Source organism: Bactrocera neohumeralis, chromosome 4 (genome assembly GCF_024586455.1).
Source record: "Bactrocera neohumeralis isolate Rockhampton chromosome 4, APGP_CSIRO_Bneo_wtdbg2-racon-allhic-juicebox.fasta_v2, whole genome shotgun sequence".
Classification (NCBI taxonomy): Eukaryota; Metazoa; Arthropoda; class Insecta; order Diptera; family Tephritidae; genus Bactrocera; species Bactrocera neohumeralis.
In genome coordinates this window covers 88,846,572-88,866,126 of record NC_065921.1, presented here as the reverse complement: position 1 = coordinate 88,866,126, position 19,555 = coordinate 88,846,572, and the positions used below count along the sequence as shown (strand labels likewise).

At 37.3% G+C, this 19,555-nt stretch overlaps 1 protein-coding gene across 1 annotated transcript in view; it reads right to left on the bottom strand.

The window, feature by feature from the left end:
- Positions 1 to 16,909, bottom strand: part of LOC126757529 (metabotropic glutamate receptor 2-like) — a 213,843-nt gene extending 196,934 nt beyond the window's left edge. The window contains exon 1 of the mRNA XM_050471511.1: positions 16,575 to 16,909. The gene's annotated coding sequence lies outside the window, so the exon portion shown is untranslated. The remainder of the gene's footprint in view (positions 1 to 16,574) is intronic.
- Between the last annotated feature and the right edge of the window lie 2,646 nt (positions 16,910 to 19,555).

Below are 19,555 nucleotides of genomic sequence, written 5' to 3'. Positions count from 1 at the left end.
TTTTGTCAGGACCATTACATAAGCAGCCATGACATTGCTAAGGAACCTAACATTCCTCATCCAGCGGTTTTGAACTATTTAAAAAAGGCTGGCTACAAAAAGAAGCCTGATGTTTGGGTACCACATGAATTGTCTGTTGAATGGACCGAATTAAGATCTGCGATTTTTTGCTGAAACGAAATGAAATCGAACCATTTCAGAAAGGAGTGGTAACAGGAGATGAAAAGTGGATCAAACTACCCAATAAGAAGAGAAGCATATTTGGCACACTTAGTTTAAAAATGTAAAAAATCGTATCTTCGCTAAATTTAAATATTTCGCAAAATTTCTTATAAAAAACTCGAAATAAAAAATGAAGCAAACTTAATATTCATTACCGTATCAGAGTATTGGGCGTTTCCACAAATTTCGTTAAATTTATCCAACCACGCCACAAAAAATGTTAAGAAAAGTGAAAAATAGTTGCAATGAATGCTGTCACCATTCGTTGGCGTAAAATTACTGCCATGCAAAAGTTTGCCGCCAAACTTTCAACCATATACATACACTTACATAATGACAGCTGCGTCGCTCAGGCGCACAAAAAAGCCAGCAAAGTTATTGCATACTTTCCAAATAATGTAATCATGATAGCACAGCGCTAGTAAGTCAGCCAGCTACATGGGGGGACATGCAGGCAGCAGCGCCGGCAAAATTTTAATTTTAACTGGATTTATTAAGCGCCAAGCGCAAAGTTTACGAACAAGCAGCTAACGCTTCTTGGCGAAATATCGCCGCACTATTACGCCATAATTAAAGCTTTAATTATAATTCACTTTCAATTGCAATATCCCTATACTTTCATTGCTGCAATGCTTTTAAGCGCAAACGGGCAACAAAAAAGCGCAAGTGCGAGCGCAAGCGTCATTGTCGCGCAGCGCATGCAGCCAGTCGGGCGAATTGACAGCTGTCACAATCACGTTCGCTTGATTTCTTCGTTTTTTTAGCAGCGTCGGGCCATTTCATGAAGTCGCTCCGCTGGAAAAAGTGTGTGCTGCTTCTTGCCCGTTTTCGGCGCATATTTGCATTTCGGTTGCGCGCGACAGCCATGCGCTGAATAGCAAATTACGACGTCAGCCTAAAAGTTGACTATATTACTTGCCTAGCTGTCTGCAGTGTGGCAAGCACACCATACGACACTGCCACGAACTATTCAGCTGCATTCTAGGTGTGTGTGTGTGTGTATGTGTGGGTAAGTTGGCTGCTTGGCGACACAGACTCGACACCGCTTTCACTATTAACAAAAAACGTTGACAAATATGCATTTATAAGAAAAGACCACTTTACGAAATACTAGAGAAATACTTGCGGCAAGCTACATACATTAGGGTGGGTATATCCATGTGACGTGGCTAAAATTTTCATGATGGAAACATAATGTTTACGCTCGCGATCAAATTTAATCCGGACTAGTTAAATATAAATAAATATTTTTTCCTAGATTGTTGCAGTCTCTTTTTTGTTCGTGAGGAGTTAGATTGGCTGTTTAATATCCACATGTCAATTGTTTACCCATTTATTTAGTATATTGGGTCATTGAAATCTTGAGGCGATCTTTTTTTTGTTTCTGTTTCTGTTCTGTTTTTCATTGAGGACGTTTTTTACAAAGCGGGTCTTTGTTTTGATCCTACCCAGGAGATACTTGGTCCAGGACCGGAAGTCGTGAGCTGCTTGAGCCATATATTAAACAATAATTTCTGGCTACTCTCAAGTGAATGTCTATCAAAGAACTTTCCCCACTTGCGTGAACTTCTACATATGACTCCATCCTCCTGCTCACTGCTTTCTTGTAAATGAAAGTATTTAAACTCTCTCATACTTTCTTTGGCCATTTCTCTAAAGTAGCAACAAATCTAAAGCTGACCGCACCACATATTCCTTTATTGAAAACTTCACCAGCCTAACAACACTAAAGTTAAGCCGTTAAGTTAATATGCCACCTAACTTTATCTGCTCACCAGCTACAAATACACTTGCTTTCGGTTAGCGCCTTCATTGAACCAGTTAGCTTAGTACTTTCCACCACACCGACTATATCAATTTCGCCAAGCATCAAGCTCTACGTGTGAGACACTGCCACTGACAGCAGATTATTAAAATCTTTGTGCTACAACTCACTAAAGAATGTTGCCACTTTGTGCATGCAACATGGAAACTAGAATGTGCAACATGCAAAACAGCACAGAATACGTAACGGTTGTTCTTGTGTGGATCACCAAAGTGTCACCGCCAGTTATAATGTGTGTGTTGACTATAAATAACAAGTCTCCGCTCTCGCCGCAAATAGTTGGACGTGCTTGCCGCAAAGAAAATGTGTATGTTGTCTCTTGCAGGGCATGAGATGATTTGTGGGCACAACGCTGACATAAATGGAAGGGCAAATGCATAACAGACGAGATGATGCTAAGACACATATTTACTCATTTATTATACCCTGCACAGGGTATATTAAGTTTGTCGCGGAGTCTTTAGCATCAAGAAGGAAAAGTAGGAGACCTAATATAATATTCTACTGCAGGCAAAAAAATAGTAAGACTTTTAATTTTAATTTCGCGCGAAAACACATTCGAAATATTTCTTTTTTAAGGTTGCCATGACTGTTAGCGAAGGATTGAGTCATATGTAGAAGTTCACGTAAGTGAGGAAAGTTCTCTGATTGCCATTCACTTGGGAGTGGCCAGAAACGATTATTTTGCTCAAGCAGCTCACGACTTCCGCTCTGTGACCAAGCATCCTCTGGGTAGCCTAAGGACATCCGTTTGAAGGCGAGCTAAAGTGAGAAGACGAAACATCTCCTCCGCAGGGTTGTGCGCTGGGTTTGGGGCCCGGCACGTAAAAAACGCATTTAAAGGCATGCATCAAGAAGGAATGCCATTGTGGCCATATAAAGGAGTGCAAGTTCGGTGTGGGATACGTGGTGGGAGAGAGTATTGTCATTCGCTCCGGTGGATGAACGTCTAGCCACAATCCGCATCAGAGCGAAATTCAGCCTCCACGAGGAAACATTCCCAAATGGATTGAGGCAGATTGACTTCGCCCGGGCCTGAAATATGGTTATCTGTGAACATGTCTCCATTGTTTTAGACGTGCATACGCTCCGCGGTCCTAACATCGACTCGGACCGCCTCTGTGCAGCAAAAAACGAACGTCAACAAACACAAGGACGGTTCGACGTCGAGAAGCTACAATCAAAACAGACAGCCGAACGATTTTCGCCTCGAATTGCACTCCAACTCTCTGAGAGCACTCGTCAACAACTCGGTATAAGGGAACTGTGGGACGACAATTCAAGATTCTTACGTACGGCTGCAACCGAAGCCATTGGTTTTCGGAAAATGCAAAAAACAACAGGTACGATGAGGAGTGCCGCATCGCAACGTTACGATCGACCACAACACGTACGGGATGGGATAGATACCGAAAGTTGAAGAGGGAAGCAAACGCATTTGCAGACAAAAACAGAGAGAGGCCGAAATACGAGAGTATGATGAGCTTGACAAGATGGCCGACAGGGGTTATGCTCAAAAATTCGACAAAAAGATGCGGCGACTAACAGAAGGTTTCAAGACCGAAGCAGACTCTTGTAGAACCCAAAGAGGTTATCTAGTAACCGCTGCCCAGAGCATACTAAAATTATGGAAGAAACACTTCTCCAGCCTGCTGAAAATACCCATGAAAAGAGAATCGAATCCTTCCGACTACAAGGATGTCATTAAAAGTATTATTACTGGCGATGAGTATTGGATCTATGCCCAAAATTGTACCAAAGGTGAGCCGAAGTCGAAAAAGAAAATCAAAGCAGGTCAAAATTCAATGTCATGTTGACAGTTTTCTTCCATTATCGAATTGTGCTGCACTTCGAATTCTTTCCGACCGGCTAAACTGTCAACAAGGAATACTATTTGAGTGTTACGCGTCGTTTGCGCATGGATATTCGTAAAAATCGGCCGGAATTATGTGCCGACAAATCTTGGTTTTTCGAGATTTTTTTAAGCTATATGCGCTAGTGAATATATTCAAATATATGTATCTATATATATCAAAATTACGTGTCACGTTGTTTGTCCGCGATGGACTCCTAAACTACAGAACTGTGTAAAGTTCGTACCAACTTAGAAGATAGGATAGTAAAAACCATTCATAATAAAAAATACAGTGAAGGCTCTTTTAAATGGACGATCTATTAAGCGGACAACTTTATTAACTGGACAGAAAGGCTGGCAACCAGACATTGAGCAGACTTAAATTCGTTATTTTTTCCAATGAAATTTTGTTCATTATTATTTTCTGCTGAGTACGCAAACAAAAAAAAAAGCCTCAACAAATGCACCTCTCGCTGCATAATTTAACTATTCAAATAGTAGCATTAACGCATTTGCATTCTTTAATTATAAAAGTTGCTCAGAGATGCTGTTTGCTTGCAACAATCTACATTATTTCTCTTACTATTCAAATTTCTTTCAATTTTTTTTTCTAAAAGACTTTTTATTCATAAACTTGTATTATTAGCATAGCAATGAGTTCCTATCAGCAGCAGTGGATGCAAATTCATAAAATCGCCTCAATTCAACGCACACAGCTCACGCAGCCAGCACTTAACTACGCGTGGTCAAAGAAATCCCTATTATAACTGTGTAGACCGTGTCTACGCCGATGAAGTAGAAGAAGAAAATTACAGAAATTATGAAGGTGAAGCTATCTTCCTTATCTACACGTAGTCCTTGTTATAATAACTTCACCTCAATTAGCACCGTATGCTTAGTTACATATGTGGCACTGGCGCTCACTTTTGCACTCTCCCACTAGAAAGCAGCTCTGCATTGCGGCGTGTTTGCAGTGCAGCGGAATTTGTGCAGTGAAACTTGTTGGCTGTTGGAATTTCATTGACTAACGTGGCTTATATGTAGTGCACGCGCTTATGCTAAGTGTTGCATATTCAAGAAATAAGAGAATTTGTCCAGTGCTTTAATCAAACGTCAATTATTCATATGCTAATAGCAAATGAAGCGAAAAAGCTTATCGAACTTTGTTTGTTCATTTTAAATGTGTATATTCTTTAAATATTCATTGTAAGCTAATTAATTGTTTTAACAGGTGGTTTCGTTGCATTTAAAATATGCGCACTAAAACCATATTAACAGTATTAAATTAAAATAATACAAAGAATTAAATGCAATTGAGAATTTTCCACATGATAAACTTCAAGCACATAAAAAATACAAATATATGTATAAAATAAAATACAATTGTCTGACTAATGAACACGCGGTGATTTTTTTGCTGAATTAAATTTGCTAAAAAATTAAATTGCTTTAAAAAAAATAACAGAAATTTGCTTTTTTCACAGTAGCTTTCGTAAGCATTTGTGAAATGCTTTTTCAATTTGAGATATGCTGAAGCTAATTGTTTAACCAGCAGATAAGAGCTTTATTTATATGTCTGTGAGGCCTAAAGCGCGCACAATGAATTGTAAAAAAACGCGCAATTTATTATTTTACTATTTTTTATATATTTTATTTATTATTTATATTTATATTGAACAAGTGTTGTTTGTTTATTTGGCTCTGTTTTGTATACAACAAATCAGTGTCGTATTCAGGCTGCGTTTAAATTTTTCATAACTATTGCTGTAAACCAAATCAAAAAGCTTGACAAAATGCTGTTTTTGCGCCATTTGTAAGCTGAGCGTGAGTAAAGTGTGCGAATATGATGGATTGCAAGAAAAGTAATAATTAAAATTAATTAGAATTAACAAAGAAATTATTTAGAATTAAAATCAGCGAACAGCTTTCACCCTTTCTTCATATACTACAATACAGCAGTTTGTCATATTGCACACTAACACCAGCCTATGTGACTTTTTCATTACAAATGTTGCTCATACGCCACGTGGTCATACAAATGCATTCACATGCACAATGCATTGAAATTCTATTGAAAGCAGAGTAAAGCAAATAATTATTTATTCAATTAGAAGTATTTGATTTTCTATTGCGACGCATACACTCGCACACACCCTCACACCTATACACACGCTCAGAGATATTGTGTAATGAATTTTTGCATGAATTTTTAGCCAACAGGCAAACTAAACATTGCATACTATGCAATAACATTTTGATAATAATTTTAATTGACATGGGAATTAGAAAAATCATAATGACTTTAAATGATTTTCCATTTTGAATACATAGAAGGTTTTATTTTTTCAATTACTCACATGTGTGGAGGCGTTTTCCATTTGCATTATTTAGTTTTGCAATATTTTGGCTTCTAATTAAAGCTCATTTTGCAACCATAAGCGCTTTTAACGTCACTTCATTTATTTTATTCGACATTTTGCACGCATGAGTAATGTTAGTAAGTAACTTTGAGGGTTGTTTATATAAATATTTTATCATAAATAATGCTCAAAATTTGGTGAATATTTGAAAAGCACGAATTGTTGAGCATATTTAACACTCAAACATATGAAATAGTAGTTTTGTAATAAGTTTTGCATTAATAACAGATTTGGCATAATTAATTTTGGGAGAAAGGTCATTGTCAAGCTTTGTTTTCACTGCAAATGAGCGTGCTAAAAGTGAGTAGTAAAATGTATTTAAGTAAACAGTTGCATGAAATGAGCTTAATTCAAGATTCTTTATGAAACTAACGCTCTAAATGACACACAGACTTCTGAACATAAAAAGAAATATATTTTTTAAAACTTCGCATCTCTTTTGGGCAAATTTAATAATAATTTATATGACACAAACGTCCACAAGTAGCACGTATCTGCTTACTACAGCATTCTGCATTGTTGGTGCACCATTTCGTTCATAGAGTTCACTTTAAAAGCTTCTAAGTCAACACAGACGTGTACTTAAATGAAAGTTAGTCCCCCAGCGACACTTTGCAAAGATGTTTGAGCCACTATCAACAAGTCCCCAAACTTAGGGTCAACTAATTTGCATCGCTTGCTTATCATATGAACGCAAGCAAACGCAAATAAGCACGGCAAATATACAAAGTTATGTGTAGCTTTTATGATTATTCCCATTTGACACCTTTTTGCTACAAAATATAAATGAACGCATTACTCCTACGACGTGTAGCACCAAATATGGTACGTACTAGCTAGCTCAATAGTTAGCTAGTTCATAGTACGGGCAGTAATATACTTAGAACAAGCTTTCAGCTTTGAACACACAACTCAATATTCCCGAAATGTCAGCCAGAGATATAACACTTTGACGTAGAAACGCCATTGAAAGCTAAATTCATTTAAAAACACACTCGCAAAAGGCACGAAAATACGTTTTATCCTCATTTAGGCATTAGCAAGAGCTTTTGTCAGGATTTTCAGGAAATTACAAAACTCACACACACACACGCATGCACACATACACAACAGATCCATTTAAGCCTAGCACGTGTAATTAGTATGATAAACCTGAGCTGGGACGACGCTCGGCATTTGTCACTAATTAAGTTGAAACATAATCCCAACATCCCCGACTCAGCAGCGCAGCAATGCCATAAAGTACGCAGCAGCAAGGTTATTGGCGTCGGCCTTTGTCGGCATAGGCTTTAACGTGTCACCTTTAATAAAGTATAATTATCGAAAAAATCACCAGGCATTACTGCATACATGTGTGTGCTCAGCTGCCTACGCAATTGCCTTGAATGTGCTTGAATGCCAGGCAGTAGAGGAGGGTTCAGGCATTGCACAAAACTTGCCGAATTTTAATTGTCGTTCAGCACTGAACTGTCGCAATGGTCTCCATCAATGGTATGCGAAGCAATCACTGGGTCGCCTGCACAGTCTTGTCAGCTTGAACGCACAGCGAAAAGACAAAACAACGAAGTGGGCAAAGTGCTCACCGCTATACTCCGAATTCGAGCTGTTGCTGACAAAATTTCCACAAAAAACGCAATTTCTCCACACCCGGTGGCTGCAGACTGCAGCTGCGTTGACGTGCGTTTGCTCTGGTCTGGCTGACAGCAGCCACTCAAGCACCACACGTAACATTTTTGCATTCATCAATTCCATTTCGAACTAATTTCCATGCACAATGATTACTGTTATGGTCTCCGGCCAGGTGGCTCTGCTCCTGATGACCGAAATGAAAGCATGCGTTGAAGCAATAATGAAAGGCTGCATTTCGAGGTATTTACTATATGCCGTATTTGTATGCAGGTGTCACTTTCGAGGTTGAATGAAAAAATGTCTAGTTTTAGACAGTTGTTCCTAGTATGTTTGTAGTTTTATGGTAGTGGGGAAATTGCTTTTCTACGATACCTTTTCACCTTCTTCCTCATAATTTTCTTTCATATAGAATTTTCCACATCAATGCTGCTGATGTTGATCAGCTCTGACTAATTTTCATTGATGGATTTCTGCGTTTAGTCGGTTAAACTTTACTTAATAGACGCACAGAAGATTATGTTATATTTTAAATAAAGTGTGCCTCAGTTTTAGCTCTCCATTATTTTACAAAGGTTAGTTCATATGCCAGCCTCAGCAATCCAAGCTGTAAGCACTGCAAATTTACCCAGAAACCACTTGCGTTTTCGCAAGGAAATGCAGCAAATTCATTTGATGTAACAAGGTTGCAACTAATAGCCAAGCATTCATGCCGCATAACATCACGTACTCATATACATGCCTCATATCCCCTTATACAACTTGTATCCGTATACACTTATATAAGGCAGCACGCAAAAGAGACCTGCCAGTTTATAATAGAAGGGCATATAGGTCAGCAGTTGACAGATTGCCGCCATAATGCACTTCATAATGCCTACATGTGAACTTATATAGCCATGCCCTACCAGCCTTAATTCACTTTATTTACCGTGCGTTTGATTGGATGTCCACTCTACCCTTGTATCTAATACACTTCCGTTTCTTCTGTTTGTTTTTTCTTTTCTTGCTCAGCCGAGCTTTTGGTTGCTGTTCGGACTGTTGGTCTTTTGTATTGCTTTTTGTACATATGTACATAAGTGCGTATTATTAATGAATTTGATTACCTTACAAACGTCAAACGCACACTTTGGCATCTGCAGCTCAGTGTGTGTGCAAGTGACAACTATATATGTCTGCGAAATGTATCACTATAATGTATAGAGAGCACTGACAGAAGCAACAATATTTTTGCAATGTTTTATATGAATATATACATGCACACAATCCAGAGTACAGTCAAGCGCACAGTGCTGTTATCAAATTTGCACTGTTACATTAGATTTACTAAAAGCCATCAGCTTGGCTAGTTTTATGCACGCAGGGGATTACTTCGTATAAAATAAATGTGCAAAATAAGTGATATGTACATACATCTAAACACACTTTTAGGTTTATAGTAAGCAGACTTTATTGTACACCACTGCGTATACGTCACTAAAAGGATATGTATTTGTTAAAGAGGGTCGATTTTTTTCTATAAAATAGCGTAGCGGTTAATGTCCTACGGATTAAACCGAACTTTTCTTTGGCCTACGAGACTATGACTCGAAAACCGGTTTTCAAATCAGCGATTTATAAGGCGAATTATAAAAAATCTGAGTAATCGGTTGTATGAAAGATATACGTTGTTCGATATGACCGTTTTCGTCAAATTACAACTGAAATATCATAATGCAACTACGTATTAAATTTCAAAAACTGACGAAAATATATTTTTAACCCCAAACAAACTTCATCTCAAAAATCGCCGGCTCGAAACCGGTTTTGTACCCATAATCTCTCAATCTCATAAAGGTGTTCAGAATGATACGTTAAACATTTCCCATATAAGCCATTTTTTTCACTCCCTATAAATTGACCTGCTCTAATGTTCATATATAATATGAGTAATGAGTTTTCACAACAGTCTTCTTATTGTCGCCATTTTTGCTAGAGTCTCGCTGTAAGAGAAACTAGCTGCTCACATACAGACAATAAGTATCCGTTATTATATGAACTTAGTGGGAAACAAGAAAAAACGTTAACTTCGGCTGCACCGAAGCTAATCTACCCTTCAGAGGTGCATTTCTTTTAGTAACTATGTGTTCAGCTGGTATGGTAGCTATATGCTATAGTTAACCGATCTGACCAATTTCTTCGGAAATTACATTGTTGCCTTAGAAAATAATCTATACCAAATTTGGTGAAGATATATTGTCAAATGTGAAAGTTTTCCATACAAGAACTTGATTCCGATCGTTCAGTTTATATGACAGCTATATATTATAGTAGTCCGATATCGGCCGTTCCGACAAATGAACAGCTTCTTGAAGAGAAAATGACGTTTGTAAAATTTCAAAAGGATATCTTAAAAACTGAGGGACTAGTTCGTATATATACAGACGGACGGACGGACGGACATTTTTAAATCGATCCAGCTCAACATACTAATCATTTATATATGTATATACTTTATAGGGTCTCCGACGCTTCTTTCTGGATGTTACAAACATCGTGACAAACCCCTGTTCAGGGTATAAATATTGGATAGTCGAAAAAGTCTTATCGTATTTCTAATAATATCTTTTTTTATAATAATAAATAAATATGTACCATTTTGTGAATTTGAGAGCCTTTTTTATTTTATTTAATTTTTTTTTTTTTTGAGAAATTTTATGTCATTTTTAAAAAAAGTCGTATAGAAAGAATAATTACAAGTGTTTGGCTGACACATTTTAGTGCTTACATTTCATTTTTCCAGAATAAATTCTATGCCGCAACTCTTGACTAATAATATAGCCAATCTATATCTTCCACATAAAGGATAGGGTTATTATTCCAATATCCTGTCCATTTCTAAAAGCATGCTTATAAGTTTATAAAGCATTCTCTCCACGCGCACTGTGGCATTCACACACCACAACTGCCTGGCTTCCTGTTTGCATGTCTGCTTCATATTTTCCAAATTTATGTCCGCTCCGCACTTAAACAACTTAATGTGCAATATTTCGCTACATACACATTTTAGACGATTTGCCACGTATATACTCGTACATGCGGATGGTATATGGGGCAGCACTGACCACAACGCAGTTTTGCGGTTGCTACGTGGCTAGCGTGCAGACAGCAACGACTTGTGAATTGTGGCGCCTAACTAAGTGCAGATGTTAAATGGCTAATTAAGAGCACCTTAAATGTGATAAATGTCAGGCTACATGACTGTATAGTGCGACATGCCAAAGCGCCAAAAATAATACACAACACATGAAAGCTGTGAAGCAGAATCGACCGAAAGCGGAAAGTGGCTCAGACTGAGATGATGTTGCTGAAATGCAGGGCAAATTGAGGCTGTGTGGATAGCAAGAAAAGAGCGCATAACTTTATAGAAACCGGAAAAGATGTTTGTTGCTGAAACTGGAAATATATCGTTATCATTTGTGGTTAACAGAGCAAGCTAAGCTGAAGGAACCAGACCCAGAAGCATACTTTTGCTCCCCAAAGCATTAGAAAAAGCAAGAGAAAGTTTTAAACTCAAGCGCGTTGTAAGAAAAATGTAACTCGTTAATAACAAAAAACAAAAAAACAACTGCCGCCACAGCCATCTCCAAAACCAGACCCACAGCGTCTGAACTGCTCAGGTGCTGACCGGCAGCAGCTCACGTAACCACCAATGCGCCCACGTGCGTTTTTCACATAGACGAAACAGACGCACAAGCGAGAGTTATTATAGCCAGACTATGGCTATAACACAAATTTACTGTTATTCGCTACGCATTCGTACGCAGACATCTTGATTCCAGCGTAATCTTTGCAGGCGTTCTAGTACAAGCTGCTATAGATTACAGCAATGCGTGAGTCGGTGCGTCGGCGTGTCGAATGTGCATGTGTGTGTGTTTGTGTGTCTTTATCTGCATATTTTCCCAATTTATTGCTTGTTCCCTGACGCATGGCGTACCTGTTGGCATTGTAAATTTAAATTAGACCGCCACACTTTTTCATTTTACTTTCATTTTATAGCATTGTACTAGTTCTCCCTTCACACCCCTCCACTTGTTGCGCGCGACGCCGCCGCATCTGTTTGCCACAATGTTTGCCAACACAGCGCCAGCAGCGTTTCGCCACACTTTTGTTTCACTTTCTGCTTGTACTTGTTTCTATGCTCTCCTTGCTTTATTGCGCTGCTTTCGCTTTGAGAAATAGATGTTGTGCTCGTTAGCCGCCAAATACCTCTGTGTGTTCATGCAAATAGACATCAAGATATGCGTGAAATATTATGCAGTATAATTCAACGGCAGGGAAATGCGAAATGTGAAATGTCGCAACTTGGCTAAATACCGTTGGCGTTATTTGCTGCCCCATGTGCTGTGGAAAAGTCCAGAGTGGCAATTTAAATAAGGAAGCATGTATTTTTTATGTATTAATGGTGAAATGTTACAACTAAAAACGGGAATACATGTTAACCACAAGATTGCAAGCTTACGAATATTTTGAATTTAATAAAACATTTTCAAGCTTTTTCTACTCAATTTCAGTAATTTGATCATACGACTTTTTTATTTAAGCAAAATACGCCTAGTTTGCAGTTGGAAGTATTTTTGGTTAGAAAAATTGCTAGATCATTTAGTTTACCAGTTTTAACCAAAATACTTGCATACCCCAAGGCGCACTGCAGTTAGTAAAGTTTCTTGGTACTATATAACATTATTTTGTAAACTGGAGACTGCTTCAGGTTACCAGTGTCTGCAAAACAAATCCGTCTAACCTCTTACTTACTTTTACTTGTCTCAATCGTTGTTTTCTACACTTTTCTACTCACACTAGCACAAACTAATTACGTTCTGCACCAGCGGCTGAACCAAAAGTTGTTGAAACCATATGCTGTTGCACGAAATTTTAATTGAAAAAGCTTCATGTTTAAGGTAAAAGTGCAAACATACTGCGGCTAGTGGCAATCGTGTTTTTGGAAAGTGCAACAGCAATAAATTAGTAGCAATTTTACTTGATTAAAATGAATTTGAGCGTGTTAAAGGTTTGACAGCTGGAAATTTAAAAATAAGGAAACTATTTTTTGACATAATATTTTCACGAGATAACGAGATTTTTTGCTGAACATCGAACTTTACTCAAAAATTACATTCTGAAGCTCTTTGCCAACAGTGCTGCGCCGCTTAATCCTAGGGCAGGCAATTTATGAAGTCGCCATACATACATATAACATAAATTGCTATTTTACACTCTCCTTGCAACAATCCTCGGCGCGTGCAACCCTTACTGCTTATATTCCCACGTTAATTACACGCTTGTGGCATTATATAATACAAACTGCACGGTGTCTCAACCACTTTGAGCGGCAGTGAGCGCACTTTAATCGCATAATAGAAGCAGCTCGCCGTTCCCAAGGGTATAGTACCCTCCGCGCGCTCACACTCACTTGCTCGCCCACCAGCAGTTTTGACCCATTAAAGTAGCCGAAATGATTGCTGGACATTCTTCAACTTGCACACTTCCTCTGAAGACGCCGCTGTCATTTATCTTTTCGCTCGCCAAATGCTGTGTAAACAAGTAAACTTGTCAGCCTTCAGATTGTTAGATAGTTTTGTCGAGCACAAATGCTGTGACATTGACTGATTGACTGCGCGCTATTAGCGGTGAGTGAAATGTACTCAGCAAGCCTTAACATGTAAATGAGATGTAGCCGAAGGATTACACCTCAAGAGTTACTTTGTTGCTATAATTTATGCAGATAAATTTTTACGCTCCATCTGCATTGGTGATTAAATTTATACCGAAATTGAAAGGATATATATCGCTTGTTCATGTCTAAAAAAGGTGCTTGTTGCAACCAAACTATCATTCGATTAAAATTTTCTACCGAAATCAACTCTAATACAAGGCAAAAACAGCTTACCCTCCTTCAATTAAAAGTACCAGACCTTCACCGATCAAACCAAAAAGTGTACAGTCATGTTTCCTTTCTAAGTTTTCATTACAAAACAAACATGTTTTGTTTGTGAAAATACTCTAAAAAGCAAAAAGACCAACCAAGGCCATTAGGCACCGAAAAAATCAATTCCATCTCAGTTAGCCATTTTGGACTGTACGAACTCTTTAACGTTTCGCTCAACATTCTGAATGGCTGCCATTATGAACGCTTGCCTACACATGGAACGGTTTTTAATTTACACTAAAGCATCTTATTTTTACATTTAACCATTTTTCGTGTTTTGCTTTCCCTCCTCATTCGGCGCTTGGCGTTCGCCCTTGTTTGCAGCTCGTGATGAGTCTTAATTGAAATGTTTATGTTGCTGCAACATTTCTACTCCGGCAGCTAACTAATTTTTATTATTTACTCGAACTCTCGGTTTGTTTAGTCAATGCTTTTGCATTTCTATTTGCTGGTGCGGCCCCTCTACACCGCCTGTCGCCCTCTGCCGCTGGCCGTGTGCCGAAATTGTTGTGCGCAAGCATTGAACGAGTGAATGTGGGAGAATGCTTGGCAATGCTCTTTGACCATTCTATTCGCCAAATGCATTTCACTCGACGAATTCGCAAAAGGGCAGCGATTTGCTGTGGCTCAATAATTAATTGCTGTTTATATTCGCGTTGGCAGCGGGTGCATTTGCACAACACGAACAGTTTGCTACTTTATTCTGGTTAACTCGGAATGGAATTAATTACAATTTTGTTCTTGTTGGGCATACAAATTAATTAGTGTTGTGCTGTGGATTAGTAATGCAGTTGTAAATTGATTAATTTAATTCGGAGAATGACGATATTACATTGCATGTTTTCGGAGAAATCAAATAATCCTCTTAGAAAGCAAAGCAAGCAATGGTTGATGCCTTTACTTAGAAGAAATAGTTGTATGTAGCATGTAATTTAATCCCAAATAAAAGCAGAAAAGTATAAGCTTTGAATTATTTGAAACATGTTGGTATTGAGCAGGGATTAGCAATGTTAAATAAGAAAGGAAGGGAAGCACTTGATGAACTTTCATAAAAATTAAATTAATTTTCAGCAGAGTTATCTCAGACATATGATTCTGAGGGTATTAAGAACTCATAGTAATTAAGACCGATTATATAATTTATTGTCTAACAAGCTCTCAGACTTGTAGTTGATAGACAAAGTCACAAGAATCACAGCAGCAGAACGGAATCAGTTTTTAACCTTAAAGAAGCTACAGCAGAGATACAGAGATTTTGCAGCTTATTGTTTTTAATAAAATGTCTATTTAACAATACGCCAAAATGTAGGCAACATTTCTTCAACAATATTCAAATAATCTCATCATACTCAATCTGCCTTGCAGTTCACTGACAGAACCACAGAGAATCACAGAACCAAAACAGAAACATTTTTTCAAATCAATGAAGTTAACGCTACATTTTTTCGCAGAAAATTGTGTTATCTCTTTAATAGAATATCAATATAGCAATACGCCAAATGTGGGCAGCGTTTAACAGCTGTCATGCCAAAAAACCTCTTCTTAACTTAGTAAGTTCGTGTGCCTTAATAAAATAAACTAAATTTAGCAGAATCTTGTCAGATATATGGCTATGAAGGTATCAAGCTTTATCGTATTCATGGTAATTAAGACTGGTTATAAATTCCTTGTCAGTCCAGCTGTTGATCGCCAGAACCATAGAGAATCATAGCACCACAACAGCATAATTGTTTTCTGCCTTAAGGAAGCTAAAGCAAAACTTTTTTATACATTTTGAAGCTGATTGTTTCTAATAATCTGTCCATATCATAATTCCCCAAATGTAGGCAGCATTTGTGAAGCTAGTGACAGCTGTTGGGGTTTCACCAATATTAAAATAATCTCATCATACTCAATCAGCCTTGCAGTTCACCGACAGAACCACAGAGAATCACAGCACTAAAATAGAATAATTTTTTCAAATCAATGAAGTTAAAGCCAATTTTTTTACAGAAATTTGAGCTTCTTTTTTAATAGAATATCTATATAACAAAGGGCCAAAATGTTGCCAACATTTATTTAACTTTTGACAGCTTTCGTGTGGAAATAATCTCATCATACTCAGTAAGTTCGTGTGCTTTAATAAAGCTAATTAAATTTAAAGGAATTTTCTCAGGTATATGGCTCTGAAAGTATCAAGTTTTACCATACTCATAGTAATTAAGACCGATAATAAAGTGCTATTTAGTCTTGTAGTTGACATCCAGAGCCACGGAGAATCCCAGAAGTAAAACAGCATCATTTATCCGACTTAAGGAAGATAAAGCAAAAGTTTTTCAGTTAATTTGTCCGATATTTTTGAATAAACTCTCTATATTATAATGCCCCCAAATGTAGGCAACATTTGTGAAGCTTGTGACAGCTGTTGAGGCTCACCGATATTGCAGAGCACGAGCCTTGCAGTTCACTGAAAGAACCACAGAGAGTCACAGCACCACAACAGCATATTTTCTTTATTCTGGTTTAATGAAGTTAAAGAAAAATTTTTTTATCGAATTTGAGCTGCGCCAAAACGTAGGCAACATTTATGAAGCTTTTGACAGGCTTTTATTAATATTACAATACTCTCAGCTTCCACTTTCTATACATAGTTATCAATAGCACAAATGTTATACTCACCTAATATTTTGGCATATCCTTAGTAGTATTGTTGTAGTAATAGTATTTTGCTCACTAAAATCTTAAATAATTTCACTAATACTGGCACACAGGTTATTTAACTTCTTAAAGATTATATTTTTTACCTTTATTATATTTTTAATATTTAATTTTTGCAATTATTCATGAAATCACTTAACAATAACATATTGAATACTAAAGGTTAGCCTTAAAAATATTTTTAATTGGTGGTTTGCAATTTTTATTAACAATTAACTTGTGTAAGATTTATTCTGAGGTTTTAGCGATAACTAAGCTTGAAGGAACGGCTAATTTATTGCGGTTATCAGCTATCAATGTTATATAATTGCAGATACGTTTATAAATTAGTTTAATTGAATACTTTTATCATACTTTTGGCAAAAAAAAATATTTTTTTGCTGATTTTCGAGTATTTATCTAAAATTTATTTTATAATTTTGCATTTGTACTTAATTATATGTTTTATTTTTCATTAAATTAATTTTTTGATTTTTATGATTATTTTGATTGGCTTTTAATTCTTTATTTTTAACAAAATTTTTAATTTTATTAAATAAATATTTTTTATTTTTAATTATAAACTATTCTTCTTATAATACTCAGCGCTTTATACGCACTACTTTTCATCTTATTTAATATTTCACAATAACACTGCGCTCAAAATGCTTTAGAGGTTTAGGTGCTGGTAAAGGTAAATTAATAGCCGGTAACCACGTGGGAAGCAGTTGCAGTTATCCTTTAAGCCGCCAATGCATTCTTTTTATGTCCCCATATTTTTGTAACCACGAGCTTAGCAATTGAAATAAGATTTAATGTGTTTTTGCACAAAACAGAAATCACTAAATTGCAATATGACACTCGAGCAACCGACGCGCCGCCAACGCGCTGCCAAGTCATGCACAAACAATCTGAAAGAATTTTATAACTTTTTACAAAATTTCAAACGAGCCATAAATCCACAATTTCATCAATAAAAAAACGGCGACGTAAACGCGCGCGGGTCCAACCGGTCGCAGTTAGCGCAAATATCGCCTACAATTTAGTGCACACAAAGGCGCCGCGGCGTATGAGTAACCAACGCGAGTAGCACATAAATGCAGGCAATCGAAAGCCGCACACGCGTCGTTTATGATTAAATCACGCGCAACCGCCACAACAACAGGTACAATATAAGTTGTTTTTAGAAACACAAACACACACATACAAACACGCTTTCCAGCAAATGTTTATATATCGATGTGCGGTTAAAGCAGCACCCTCAAGCCATTGTGGGACACTGAGTGAGTTGAGAAGTCTTTTTAAGCGCCGTCTTAAGGTTCGTGTTTTCCCGCTTCACGCGTCCGTTTACGCCGGCAGACCGATAAGCACTGAATGTGTTGCGTTGTAAGTGACGACGGGATGCTGTAAGCGTGCAACGAAGTCTGCCGCTAAGGACTCCGTCTGTGTGGCAAGGCTGAAAACAAACTACTTACATCGCGTTAGATGCTGTGCAGAGACTTAAAGTACAGTTAACAGTAGCAGATACTGTCAGCTATAACAGTGTAGAGAGCGCGGAAAAGAGTACTTCTCTTAAAGCAAGCAAGTGAGCGTCATTGAGCACGCATGTGGGGTTATGTTAAAAAAGCGAAATGATTTGCGGTCAGTAATGGGAAATTTTAACAGTAGGAAGCACGTGCGCTGTTTACTTAACATAGTAACTGAAATTCAAGTGATAATAAGACAAAATGATATGTGAGTAAAATACGAAAAATTAAAACAAAAAATTAAATTTATTTACAAGTCATATATAAATAAATAATAAAAAGAATAAAATACGATCTGAAACATTTTCAAGCAGATTGTAGAAATGGCCAAGATAATAATCTGTGCCAAATTTCGTAATGATACCTTGTGAAATAAAACATTTATCTGTACAAGTATGTACCTCAGTGTGATACGTCAATTTGTTTGGCAGCTATATGCTATAGTTGTCCGATCTAAACAATTTCTTTGGATATTTCCCCATTGTTTTATACAATAGCTGATACCTAATTTCGTGAAGATATCTCGTCAAATGAAGAAGTTTTCCATACAAACACTCGATTCCGATCGTTCAGTTTGTATGGCAGCTATATGCTATAGTTGATCGATCTGAATAATTTCCTCGGAGATTACACCACTGCTTTAGGCAATAACGTATACCAAATTTCTTAAAGATATCTAATGAAATGAAAAAGTTTTCCATACAAGCAGTTGATTCCGATCGTGTAATTTGTATGGCATCTATACGCTATAGTGGTCAGATATTGGCAGCTCCGACAAAAGAGCAGCTCTTTGAGTAGAAAAGAACGTGCGCTAAGTTTCAGATCAAAATCAGAAAAACTGAAAGACTAGTTCACTTATATATACAGACAGAAGGGCAGGCAGACAGACTCTGCTCGTCACGCTGATATACCTTTTATAGGGTCACCGATGTATGCTTCTGAGTAATACAAAAATCGTGATAAATTGAATATACCTTTTCCTGGGTACAGAAAATTAAGAACGTAAAATTGTATGGTTTTGGGTTTTTTCCCTTCCCATCTCAGCAATTTTTTTCACATTTTGAGTACAGAATATAACCATTGACAGCAATGCTTGCTGAAATATTTTTATTTCCGTTTTCCGAAAAACAAGATTTTCTTGCAATCCACGTAATATGTATAGTATATATGTATATATATTTATATGTATGTATGTACCTAGATTCACTTATCCAATGATGTGGGCTAACAAACCCAATGAACCCGTACAAATTAGACAAGCACATCGCATATCAATGAGCAATGCGCGGCTTCACTAAATCCAGCGGAGAATTCTGCACTGAAATAGTTTCGACATTACTCGAAGTAAGGACGAACATCTGCATTTCAACCACAACGCAACGCTCACCGCATTTCGCACGCATTTGCTGCGGTGAAATTATTAAGGAAGTTATGAGC